We start from the raw sequence: 14,079 nt of genomic DNA on the forward strand, positions 1-14,079 counted from the left end.
CGGCGGCCCAACTTCCCCGCATGGGGTCTCCCGGCCAACAATGCCATACGATCATTTCATTTCATAAATTAGAAACCAGATTTGAGTTTACTGGGCATCCAGAGACCGTATACACCGTTATCAACGAAGTGCTTAGAGGTGAGCGCGTCTGCAGACGCCGTTCACGGCCACAATGGAGGCAGCGCGGCCCAGAGAGCGCTTCGGGGGCCACAATAGGAGAGTGAAAGGCGAGCGCCTTTGTCATCGATTCCAAACGAAACGAGGGAAAAAAACATCCAGCTAGCCAGCCGGGCACCCCACCCAGGGCGTCGCAGCAAACAAGAGGTCTGACGCACTCCAGTCCGGTTGTGGCGGCAACCGCCTCTGTCGCGGGCACTTCCCTGTGCCGGAATCAATACGACAGGTAACGATTACACCGGCTGCCGGCCTAACTTAGGAAAGTCAATACCGGATGGCAAGACACGGAAGACGTGCGAGTAGGGACGAACTGTGTCCCAAATGCCACCGCCGCGTCTGCTCCCCCTACGCCCCTACGCTTGGCAGCCGTGCGAGTTTAAAAAAAAAAAAAAAAAAAAAAATGTGTATGAAATCTTATGGGACTTAAGTGCTAAGGTCATCAGTCCCTAAGCTTACACACTACTTAACCTAAATTATCCTAAGGACAAACACACACACACACACACCCATGCCCGAGGGAGGACTCGAACCTACGCCGGGACCAGCCGCACAGTCCATGACTGCAGCGCCTGAGACCGCTCGGCTAATACCTCGCGGCAGGTTTAAACACTGTCATGCCGCCATGTATTTGCTATTTCGATGCTGTCCGCCATGAATTACTCTCCTGTGTCAACATCCTATCATCTCATAGTAGCATTAAGACCAACGTCATCGATTATTTGGTGGATGCACACGCTAAGACAAACAATAAAAATAAAACGAGGACGCACCATGAAGGAATTATCCGAAGAAGACGGAAATCGGTAGCTGTAATGTACATTTACAGACAAACAGTGATTACAATTTCAGAAAAATTGGATGATTTTTTTTCTCAAGAGAAAGAGCTTACAAACTGAGCAAGTCAATAATGAGCTGGTACACCTCTGGCACTTATGCAAACAGTTATTCGGCTTGGCACTGATTGACAGAGCTGTTGGATGTCCTCCTAAAAGATACTGTGCCAAATTCTGTCCTCTTGGAGCGTTAGATCTGACAAAACCCCGAGCTGGCTGGAGGGTCCTATCAATAATGCTCCAAAGGTTCTCAGTTGGGGAGAGATCCGGGGACCTTGAAGGCCAAGGTGGTGTTTGGCGAGCTCGAAAACAGCAGTAGAAACTCTCGCCGTGTGGGGGCGGGCATTATCTTGTTGAACAGTAATCTCTGGACGACGTGCCATGTAGGGCGAGAAAACGAGGCGGAGAATATCGTCGACGACCGCTGTGTGATAAGCGTGCCGCTATGAAAGGAAATGTCACCCCAGACACTCCTGGTTTTGGGACGTATTTATCCCACCGCTGTCTGAGGCGTCTTCAGACACATCTTCGACGGCCATCGAAGCGGGACTCATCGGTGAAGACTATTTTACTCCAGACAGTGAGATTCTACGCCGAAGGTACGGCCTTGGGATGCGGTAGAATAACAAAACGACTGTAGTCCAACATACGGCCCGACAATCAGGAATGATGGTCTGAGTGCCATTTCTTTTCATAGGAAGACTCCTTTGGTTGTCATCCGCGGTTCCCTTAAATCATAGCGGTACGTCGACTTTACTCGACGCCCCGTTTCGTTGACCCTTCATGTCAAGCCATCCTGGACTACATTTCAGCAAGATAATACCCGTCCACACACGATGAGAGTGTGTATTGCTTGTCTTTGTCACTGCAACACCCTGCCTTGGCTAGCATGGTCGCCGGATCTGTCCCAATCTGAGAACGTTTGGAGGACTTGCTCAATGTGTAACGCTTCTGCTCTTGAATAAATCATCCGATTTTTCTGAAATATTAACCTACGCTTGGCTGTACGTTTGCATCACATCTATTGATTTCTGTCCCATCTGAATAATTCCTTCCTAGTGCGTCTTTATTTCCTTAGAGTGTATTCTAATCTCTGTTTTACCTGAAGTTTTTAACACCTGTCCTTTCTTCTAGTCAGTGTCTTCCTCATCTTCCTTCCGTCACCCATTCTGCTAAGGACCTCCATTTTGTTTACCCCATCAGTCCACATAATTTTCAGCGTCAGTGTGCGACATTACTTCTCAGACGCGACTGTTCTCTCCTTTTATGGTTTTCCCGCAGCCCACGATTCATTTCCATAGAATGCTGTGCACCAGATCTATATCCTGAGAAACTGTTTTCCTCAAGTCAAGACATATGTTTGATGCTAGCAGACTTCTTTTAGCGAGGAATTCCTGCTTTCCCTGTGCTAGTTTGCTTCTTATATCTTCCATCACTCGCTACTTTGCTTTCAAGATAGAAGAATTCGTTAACTTCGTATCCTACGTTTATTGACATCCCATTCCTGCTACTTATGTTTACTTTTGTTTCCGCTTCGTTTGCTTTCAATCTATATCTTGGGATCATTAGAATTCTTTATTCGATGCTAGAGGTCCTGTAATTGTTGCTCACACTGACTGAGAACAGCAATGCCACCACCTCGACTAGAGCCAAGGTCAAGTCGTGGTAATCACTGTCTCCGAGTTCTCGCCGCATTCGGTTCAAATGATATTATTTAAACGACTTATTACGTAGTCATGGTATAGAACTGACGGTAGTAACTAACGCAGTTGTGACATTTTACATATACGAGTCGGTCGTGTTAAGATTATGTCAATGTCTGCCATGGAAGGGATCTTAATAGAATCACCGATGTCTTTAAAACGCTTGATATGATTGTTTGCGTGACTATCTTCCGCAGCAGCTTGGTGGAAAACGTTACTTTCCAAAATAATACGTCTATCTAAAGACTTGTTTTCCAAGTTAGTCTTCTACCACGAGAACTTCGCTTTACAGGTAAAAAGTAAGTAGTGATAGGTCTTATCTCTCTTTTTTTCACGTGTTATTGCTGTTTTTCTTCTCATTAACGGGGCATGACGTTGAAGAAAACATGGTTTCACTTTCACTACTAGCTTTCTCGGCTATTAGAAGCCCACTGCATTTCGTTTTTAATCACACTTCACTTTTACTCCGTACGAGTTTGTGTTTGCATGTATGTGGCTGCGCTTGTTTTCCACTTAGTCTTAATATGGGAAACGAGCAATAAAAACGCGTCTGGTAAGTAACTTTGTTAACTTGCAAGTACGCATAATACAAGAAAAAAATAGAATACTACTTTTGAATTCTTCGCTTCTTTGTGAAACTAAGGTCAGTAACTGCAGATTTGTTCAGATCTCAATAACTGAATTAAGGAAAAGTGAGAACGTGAATAAGACCGATAGATAGATAGACAGAGGGGAGGGAGAGAGAGAGAGAGAGAGAGAGGGAGAGAGAGAGAGAGAGAGAGAGAGAGAGAGAGAGAGGTGTTGTGGCCGCTCTGTTTACAGTGGAAAATAAACGCACTCAGGCTGGCGGGAGAGGAGTTTCACTGGGCGCCGTTATGTGTAAGCCACTGATCTCGGCTGCCACGGAAGCGGCCCTAGACAGTGTCTACAACAACGCAAGAGGCGGAACAAACGAAGCAGACAGCAATGGCGAAACTGCTTTGTGGAGAGGACGTACGCACGGGTAGGCCTCTCTAACTCTTACTGCGTTGTAGTATCTAGGTGATTTATTACAGGCGGGCGCCGTTCGATACCTTTTGGTCAAAAAGTATTAAAGTACACTGACGAGCCAAAGAAACTGGTACACCTGCATAATATCGAATAGGGCGCCCGCGAGCACGCAGAAGTGCCGCAACACGACGTGGCAGGGACTCTACTAATGTCTGAAGTAGTGTTGGAGCGAACAGACACCATGAATCCTGCAGCGCTGTCCATAAGTCCGTAAGGATAAGGGAGAGTGGAGATCTCTTCTGAACAGCATGTTGCAAGGCATCCCAGATGTGCTCAATAATGCTCATGTCTGAGGAGTTTGGTGGCCAGAGGAAGTGTTTAAACTCAGAAGAATGTTCCTGGAGCCACTACGTAGCAATTCTGGACGTGTGAGGTGTCGCATTGTCCTGCTGGAATTACCCAAGTCCGTCGGAATGTACAATGGACATGAATAGATGCAGGTGATCAGACAGGATACTTAGGTACGTGTTATCTGTCAAAGTCGTATCCAGCATGTCTCCAGTCATCAACAGTCGAATGTCGATGTTGACGGGACCAGGCGAGGCGTAAAGGGTACTCGAGCGGGCCTCCGGCTCCGAAAGTCCATATTAATGTCGTTTCGTTGAATGGTTCGCAAACTGACACATGTTGATGGCTCAGCGTTGAAACCTGCAGCAATTTGCAGAAGGGTTGTACGTCTGTTACGTTGTACGATCCTCTTCAGTCACCGTTGGTCCAATTCTTGCAGGATCTTTTTCCGGCCGCAGCGATGTCGGAGATTTGATGTTTTAACGGATTCCTGATAATCACGGTACACTCTTGAAATGGTCGTATGGGAAAATCATCACTTCATCGCTACCTCGGAGATACTGTGTCGCCGGCCGATGTGGTCGTGCGGTTCTAGGCGCTTCAGTCTGGAACCGTGTGATTGCTACGGTCGCAGGTTCGAATCCTGCCTCGGGCATGGATGTGTGTGATGTCTTTAGGTTAGTTAGGTTTAAGTAGTTCTAAGTTCAAGGGGACTGATGACCTCAGATGTTAAGTTCTCAGAGCCATTTCAACCATTTTTATTGCCTTTCAGTGTGCCATTTTTTTTTTCTTTTTTAATGTAGAAGTCGCGTTTTTACAATTCGAAAGAGTGGATGAGTGGAGCTTCCTTGCACACACTGTTTCGCTGTTTGTGTGATGTTCACAAGTGTCAGTGACGCAAATGTTAACCACACATTGCTCGGGTACAACAGAAGACACCAAGAGACCAAAATATTAACACAGCGTCTGATGTCCTTTTGCAATGAATTACAAACATTCAAACTCTTTTAAAGATAGAAGACATAGAAGTGTATAAACTCCTATGCGGCTTCACAGCAGAAGGACAAATAAAGAGTGCCGGCATGAGTGACCGAGCGGTTCTAGGCGCTACAGTCTGGAATCGCGCGACCGCTACGGACGCAGGTTCGAATCCTGCCTCGGGCATGGATGTGTGTGATGTCCTTAGGTTAGTTAGGTTTAAGGAGTTATAACTTCTAGGGGACTGATGACCTCAGAAGTTAAGTCCCATAATGCTCAGAGCCATTTGACCCATTTGAAGTAGTGTTGGAGCGAACAGACACCATGAATCCTGCAGCGCTGTCCATAAGTCCGTAAGGATAAGGGAGAGTGGAGATCTCTTCTGAACAGCATGTTGCAAGGCATCCCAGATGTGCTCAATAATGCTCATGTCTGAGGAGTTTGGTGGCCAGAGGAAGTGTTTAAACTCAGAAGAATGTTCCTGGAGCCACTACGTAGCAATTCTGGACGTGTGAGGTGTCGCATTGTCCTGCTGGAATTACCCAAGTCCGTCGGAATGTACAATGGACATGAATAGATGCAGGTGATCAGACAGGATACTTAGGTACGTGTTATCTGTCAAAGTCGTATCCAGCATGTCTCCAGTCATCAACAGTCGAATGTCGATGTTGACGGGACCAGGCGAGGCGTAAAGGGTACTCGAGCGGGCCTCCGGCTCCGAAAGTCCATATTAATGTCGTTTCGTTGAATGGTTCGCAAACTGACACATGTTGATGGCTCAGCGTTGAAACCTGCAGCAATTTGCAGAAGGGTTGTACGTCTGTTACGTTGTACGATCCTCTTCAGTCACCGTTGGTCCAATTCTTGCAGGATCTTTTTCCGGCCGCAGCGATGTCGGAGATTTGATGTTTTAACGGATTCCTGATAATCACGGTACACTCTTGAAATGGTCGTATGGGAAAATCATCACTTCATCGCTACCTCGGAGATACTGTGTCGCCGGCCGATGTGGTCGTGCGGTTCTAGGCGCTTCAGTCTGGAACCGTGTGATTGCTACGGTCGCAGGTTCGAATCCTGCCTCGGGCATGGATGTGTGTGATGTCTTTAGGTTAGTTAGGTTTAAGTAGTTCTAAGTTCAAGGGGACTGATGACCTCAGATGTTAAGTTCTCAGAGCCATTTCAACCATTTTTATTGCCTTTCAGTGTGCCATTTTTTTTTTCTTTTTTAATGTAGAAGTCGCGTTTTTACAATTCGAAAGAGTGGATGAGTGGAGCTTCCTTGCACACACTGTTTCGCTGTTTGTGTGATGTTCACAAGTGTCAGTGACGCAAATGTTAACCACACATTGCTCGGGTACAACAGAAGACACCAAGAGACCAAAATATTAACACAGCGTCTGATGTCCTTTTGCAATGAATTACAAACATTCAAACTCTTTTAAAGATAGAAGACATAGAAGTGTATAAACTCCTATGCGGCTTCACAGCAGAAGGACAAATAAAGAGTGCCGGCATGAGTGACCGAGCGGTTCTAGGCGCTACAGTCTGGAATCGCGCGACCGCTACGGACGCAGGTTCGAATCCTGCCTCGGGCATGGATGTGTGTGATGTCCTTAGGTTAGTTAGGTTTAAGGAGTTATAACTTCTAGGGGACTGATGACCTCAGAAGTTAAGTCCCATAATGCTCAGAGCCATTTGACCCATTTGAAGTAGTGTTGGAGCGAACAGACACCATGAATCCTGCAGCGCTGTCCATAAGTCCGTAAGGATAAGGGAGAGTGGAGATCTCTTCTGAACAGCATGTTGCAAGGCATCCCAGATGTGCTCAATAATGCTCATGTCTGAGGAGTTTGGTGGCCAGAGGAAGTGTTTAAACTCAGAAGAATGTTCCTGGAGCCACTACGTAGCAATTCTGGACGTGTGAGGTGTCGCATTGTCCTGCTGGAATTACCCAAGTCCGTCGGAATGTACAATGGACATGAATAGATGCAGGTGATCAGACAGGATACTTAGGTACGTGTTATCTGTCAAAGTCGTATCCAGCATGTCTCCAGTCATCAACAGTCGAATGTCGATGTTGACGGGACCAGGCGAGGCGTAAAGGGTACTCGAGCGGGCCTCCGGCTCCGAAAGTCCATATTAATGTCGTTTCGTTGAATGGTTCGCAAACTGACACATGTTGATGGCTCAGCGTTGAAACCTGCAGCAATTTGCAGAAGGGTTGTACGTCTGTTACGTTGTACGATCCTCTTCAGTCACCGTTGGTCCAATTCTTGCAGGATCTTTTTCCGGCCGCAGCGATGTCGGAGATTTGATGTTTTAACGGATTCCTGATAATCACGGTACACTCTTGAAATGGTCGTATGGGAAAATCATCACTTCATCGCTACCTCGGAGATACTGTGTCGCCGGCCGATGTGGTCGTGCGGTTCTAGGCGCTTCAGTCTGGAACCGTGTGATTGCTACGGTCGCAGGTTCGAATCCTGCCTCGGGCATGGATGTGTGTGATGTCTTTAGGTTAGTTAGGTTTAAGTAGTTCTAAGTTCAAGGGGACTGATGACCTCAGATGTTAAGTTCTCAGAGCCATTTCAACCATTTTTATTGCCTTTCAGTGTGCCATTTTTTTTTTCTTTTTTAATGTAGAAGTCGCGTTTTTACAATTCGAAAGAGTGGATGAGTGGAGCTTCCTTGCACACACTGTTTCGCTGTTTGTGTGATGTTCACAAGTGTCAGTGACGCAAATGTTAACCACACATTGCTCGGGTACAACAGAAGACACCAAGAGACCAAAATATTAACACAGCGTCTGATGTCCTTTTGCAATGAATTACAAACATTCAAACTCTTTTAAAGATAGAAGACATAGAAGTGTATAAACTCCTATGCGGCTTCACAGCAGAAGGACAAATAAAGAGTGCCGGCATGAGTGACCGAGCGGTTCTAGGCGCTACAGTCTGGAATCGCGCGACCGCTACGGACGCAGGTTCGAATCCTGCCTCGGGCATGGATGTGTGTGATGTCCTTAGGTTAGTTAGGTTTAAGGAGTTATAACTTCTAGGGGACTGATGACCTCAGAAGTTAAGTCCCATAATGCTCAGAGCCATTTGACCCATTTGACAAATAAGAACATAGGCAAAGTGACTATTTTTTTTTACAATCTAATACAGTAAATGAATAACCGAGATTCGTGTTACCAACCTTTCTTTCATATTAATGAATGTATTTTAATTTGCTTGGATCACAGACTTAATGTCAGATTAAATAATGTAACTGATAGTAGTTGTTTTTAACGGTTTCAAGCTGTTACACATTTTAACGTTTAAAAGTCTTTCTGAAGCTAGCTGTAAGGGTCACGTCCAAAAGCCATCAATACATTTTACAAGGAAAGCTTTCTTATATTCCTCCAACATTACCACACGTGAAAACAACTATGTGTTTGACAACAGAACCATAATATTTTGTAAATATCAAAATCAGACCGTATTATAACAGTATTTTATTTACTATTTTCTATTGGTACTAGATGTAACGCAAACATCGCAGATTTTCCATAAACAGTTCAAGATATTAAAAAAATGTTAACAAGTGCTCTTTAACTACATTCGACAAACTGTGGAAAAAGGGTTACAGTGAAAGAATACGTAGCAATCCTTGCACTGAAATCTGTTGCAGGAAAATATGCTAATTGTGAGATCTGAGTTCGAGGTTTCAACCGCGTTATGTTTATAAGAAAAAGGGGGTGAACTTACGTTTTCTCAGAAGACCATAGCCACATATTAGGACATCACTCCAATGTTCCTGCGAAACGTTTACGCTGCGAGGACGGGCACGGAATACATCATCACTGCGCTACCATTTTCAAATGGTTCAAATGGTTCAAATGACTCTGAGCACTATGGGACTCAACATCTGCGTTCATCAGTTCCATAGAACTTAGAACTACTTAAACCTAACTAACCTAAGGACATCACACACATCCATGACCGAGGCAGGATTCGAACCTGCGACCATAGCAGTCGCGCGGTTCCGGACTGTGCGCCTAGAACCGCGAGACCACCGCGGCCGGCGCTATCCTTTTCAGTACCTACATGTGAATATTTAGAAAATATTATATTTACGTGAATACTACAGTTCCTAACTCTCATTATACAGATACGGCCTAACTTCACGTTATGTACTATTTTTTTCTTAAAGTTCCATCACAGTGTAACGCGCGATACCCTATACATCTGTCTATACGACACTCTACAAACTAACGATGATTCGACATACAAAGAAGCGAAATGCGAATGCTGTTACTGTAATCATTCTACGCGGGGCTCATCTTATGAAATGGGTTCCATATTTTATTTCAGAATAATTACCTTCAACGGAAGCCCCTTGAAAGTCTTCTAACCGCAGCCGCTCTACAGCTCTAATCAATTTTGAGAATCTCCCTTTCAGTAACGTCTTCAGAGCTACAGTTGTATCAGCCTTAACGGCTTCAACGTCATCAAAAGGCGCCCCTTTCACAACATCCATCGACACTGGGGAAAACTTAAAATCACGGTGACAATAGTGAGGCAGTTAGGCTGGAGGTCAAAGCTATTTCTATTTCTTTTCCTGTAAAGACAGTGCATTACCTCCTACACTTCACGCACACTGTAACCTCCATTCGTTTAGAAAACTCAGTTTTTAGGTTTCACTTTGCACAACAATACTGAGGCACACAGAAATATCAAGGCTACGAAAATTTTAATAGCTCTACCATCAACTACAAAAGGTGGGGAATTCTTGAAAACAGCTGTCACAGAGCGCCAATGAAAAAAAATTCTTTTTCCTGTATTCAGGCAACCTACCAATAGAAAATATCTCAAAATTTATCTAAGTGGTATAAAAGTTTGTCTTTAAAACACATTCTCCCAGGATTCTCTCCCTATCGACCCATTACTAATTTGAAAATTCACCCAAATGCTATCCTCTGCCAGAGGACGGACTGCAGAATTTTCGTTCTGAAACTGAAACGGTACCACTCCCAAAAAATATTCCTTATCGTCCGCTACATTGCAGATGAATAAATACAGAGTTAAACAGAGTGTTGATACAAGGATAACAACGATTCAGACACCTTTAGAAAGAAATATTTGTCAGATAAATTACCAGCCAAAATCGGAAATTAAATTGCATTTTTTTCATTCTTAAATATAAAACTGATCTACTAAATGACTAGGAAATAGCCTATCAGCTGGAGGAATTAGGGTGTCTCCAGTGATAAATTTCCTTAATTTGGAAGGGAAACTCCAACGGAAATCAAAACTGAATTACATCCTGTGTGCCCATGTCCTGTCCGCTGGGGAACAGTTGTAAATGCCTGAAGTGATAAAGCTGAAACATGGAGCAATTAACATTTTCGACAAGGAATATCTTGGGCCATTAAATTTGCTGTCCAAGGACCACGTTGCGCCCCTCCCCCTACCCCCGTCCTCCACCTCCACGCTTATTTCATCATTATACCTGTCGAACACAGTCATAATGTAAATGCACCTCAGATAAAGGAAAATATATCTCAAATGTGAAAATTTCAAATGTATGGTTGTCACGAGATTAGAAGGCGGACGGTATTTTAGATAAGAAGCCTACATCCTTCGCAACGTAGTGCAGACAATTCGTCTATGGAAAAATGACCATGTGGTGAGAAAATTTTCAGCTTTCGCTTAAGTTATCAGTATAAGCATTATTAAGTTGTTGTTGTTGTTGTTGTTGTTGAGGTATTCAGTCCGAAGACTGGTTCAAACGGTTCAAATCGCTCTGAGCACTATTGGAGTTAACATCTTAGGTCATCAGTCCCCTAGAACTTAGAACTACTTCAACCTAAAAGGACATCACACACATCTATGTCCGAGGCAGGATTCGAACCTGCGACCGTAGCGAACGCGCTGTTCCAGACTGAAGCGCCTAGAACCGCTCGCCCACAGCGGCCCGAAGACTGGTCTGTTGCAGCTCTCCATGCTTTCGTTGCCATTTCCGCTCTACATATTATATCCTCTCTGCTTCGGCCTTCATCAGTTATTTAGCGGCCCAAATAGTAAAACTCATCTACTACGTTCAGTGTCTCGTTTCCTAATCTAACTCCCTCGCTATCACTTGATTTAATTCGACTACATTCCATTATCCTTGTCTTGCTTTTGTTGATATTCATCTTATACCCATCTTCCAAGATGCTGTTCAGCAACTCTTCCAAGTCCATTACTATCTCAGACCTCAAAGGTTTTGTTTCTTCTCCCTGACTAAGAAGTTGGATTAGAAGTAAGAATTTGGTAAGTAAAGGTGATATAACTGCAGTGAGACGCTGAGAGCGTGTATTAAACATATCTCTTGTTTGAAAACAATACAACGTTAACTTGTTAAGGAGAAGATATTTACATTTCCCCAAAATGGTTCAAATGGCTCTAAGCGCTATGGGGCTTAATGTCGGAGGTCATCGGTCCCCTAGACTTAGAACTACTTAAACCTAACTAACCTAAGGACAATACACACATTCGTGCCCGAGGCAGGATTCGAAACTGCGACCGTAGTAGCTGCGCGTTCCGAACTGAAGCGCCTAGAACCGCTCGGTCACTGCGGCCGGCCTATATTTGCCCCACCCACGGTATTAGTATGGAAGTTACTTAAACGTTCAATGTAATTCAGAGACGTTACTGAGCTTAAATGACATAAATACGATAATCAACATTAAGTTCTTTCTGAAATTTTATCTGTGAGTTCGTACAATTAATGAGACTGAAGAAATGAGTCAACTTTTAATCACGAAACTGGAGCAGGCATTCCACCTACTGAAAAACAGCTGCAGTAACAAAGCGGGCTCAGCACAATCAAGGTAAGACATTACCAGTCAATCATCCAGCCTGAGTACCTATCGCTTCAGACTGCCTAGAATTAGCAGCAAGAAAAGGCATTTCAAACGTAGAGGAAGCGGAGAAGTTGAAGTGAAAGAACCTAACATAATTGTTTGGCTTGAGAAAAGCGACGGTATTCGCCAGATGCGCAACAATCAATGACTGTACACGAAACGTGGCAAAATGGTTACAGTTGCACGAAAGCAAATTATTCTGATATATAGGGAATGAAGACACTAGTTCCCCCAGAAGAATATTTAATTACTTAAAAGCCCACAAGGTAGAAATTTCGTACTAAAATGCAGGAAAAGCGCATTACACAACAGGCCATATTAGATAGAAGCACTTTTAATGAGGTACACGGATTTTAGGAGTGTTAGACATGGAAACCAGCACGTAGGAAGAAATAGCTTCGAACGGAAGTGAAGGAATAGCAATAGAATGGAGGAATAATGGCACCAAAGAAAACAGCCATCACGATATACATGTTAGGTTCAAGCAGATTCAAGAAGAAGAGTAAACAGAAATTGTAACGTCAGTCAAATAGAAGAAACTTTCGTTCACTTACAATTCACTATAACCACTACATATCCGTCATCTGTTAGTTTATGAGTCTGCCATGCACACTCTGATGTACCTTACATTCTGGTCATGTGTCTGAGGTTTAGGAAATTTCGCTTTAAGCAATGATTGTGTTGACAGTTTAACGATGGTGATAATCTAAATGTTAGGAATTGGCTCTGAGCACTATGGGACTTAACATCTGAAGTCATCAGTCCTCTATAACTTGAAACTACTTAAACCTAACTAACCTAAGGACATCACGCGGCTACAGACTGAAGCACATATTATGCTTTTCATGTTTTCGACGTTGTTTACTGCTTGGTTAACTCTGTTTTACGGCGTTGAGTATCAATTTACTTACGTTTTCAAGTTAGCAATGGCGTACACTTTTCTACTTAGATAGCACGTATGCCACGTGAATCTGTTACAATAGATATTTTTCATAACCGCACTTAATTCACTCTCATTCTCATTAAAATGCAATGTGTTTTGAGATTTGCAGCTTTCACTTTTTTTCCATTTCTTTGCTAGCACTATTATGAAGATGGTCCATCACCGAAAACGATAGTGAATAGATGTATTGTAAGACAGCATTTCTCCAGACATATCGATGCTGCTAATAATTTCCTGAAACATATTTTTGACAGTTAACTAATTGAACAGTGGTCGAAACACTGGCCTCTCATGTGAGAGAAGAGGGGCTTAAATATTTATCCCGCCGTTCAGACTTAGTTCTGCCACCCTTTCTCGACATCTAACAAGACGGCGACTGGGATTATTCCTTTGCAAAGTGTTGTTTGTAGCCTTCCCCATCCTCATCCAGTCCGAACATTTGCTGAATCAGTAATCATCTTGTCGTTGACGGCATGTTAAACCCTAATCGATCTATCGGACGTTAAGCTCATCTTATAGTGCAGACGAAGCTTTTCGTTACGCCTCAGCCGCTTGCGAACTGAAGTCGTTACAGAGTCTGAGTGTGAGACGAGAGAAAAACAAAACGAAAGAAGAGACCCCCAGGGCGGCAGTCTGCACGGCGTTCAATATTTAAGGGCGCTCTCTGGAGAGGCGTTGGCCGCGTTTGCTCTTGGAGCATTGTTACCCCCTGTGGCTGGAGCCGCGTTCTCTTATTTGCATTCCTGCGGTACCAAGCCAACTAGTTGTTAGTTTCATTATTTTATTAACACGGAACTTCCAAGAGCTTATCCAAAAACAGCGTGGTACTACATCATCATTATCATCAGCAGCAGCAGCATTTCAGACTGATTATGCCTTTCAGCGTTCAGTCTGGAGCATAGACCCCTTATAAAATTCCTCCACGATCCCCTATTCAGTGCTAACATTGGTGCCTCTTCTGATGTTAAACCTATTACTTCAAAATCATTCTTAACCGAATCCAGGTACCTTCTCCTTGGTCTGCCCCGACTCCTCCTACCCTCTAATGCTGAACCCGTGAATCTCTTGGGTAACCTTGCTTCTCCCATGCGTGTAACATGACCCCATCATCTAAGCCTGTTCGCCCTGACTGCTACATCTATAGAGTTCATTCCCAGTTTTTTTTTTTATTTCCTCATTGTGCACAACCTCCTGCCATTGTTCCCATCTACTAGTACC

The 14,079-nt window shown here is 43.9% G+C and overlaps 1 protein-coding gene across 1 annotated transcript in view; it reads right to left on the bottom strand.

The window, feature by feature from the left end:
• LOC126335962 (plectin) overlaps positions 1-14,079 on the bottom strand; it is a 532,862-nt gene that overhangs the window by 201,041 nt on the left and 317,742 nt on the right. The gene's annotated exons all lie outside the window — the stretch shown is intronic.

The sequence above is a fragment of the Schistocerca gregaria genome, chromosome 2 (assembly GCF_023897955.1).
Source record: "Schistocerca gregaria isolate iqSchGreg1 chromosome 2, iqSchGreg1.2, whole genome shotgun sequence".
Lineage (NCBI taxonomy): Eukaryota > Metazoa > Arthropoda > Insecta > Orthoptera > Acrididae > Schistocerca > Schistocerca gregaria.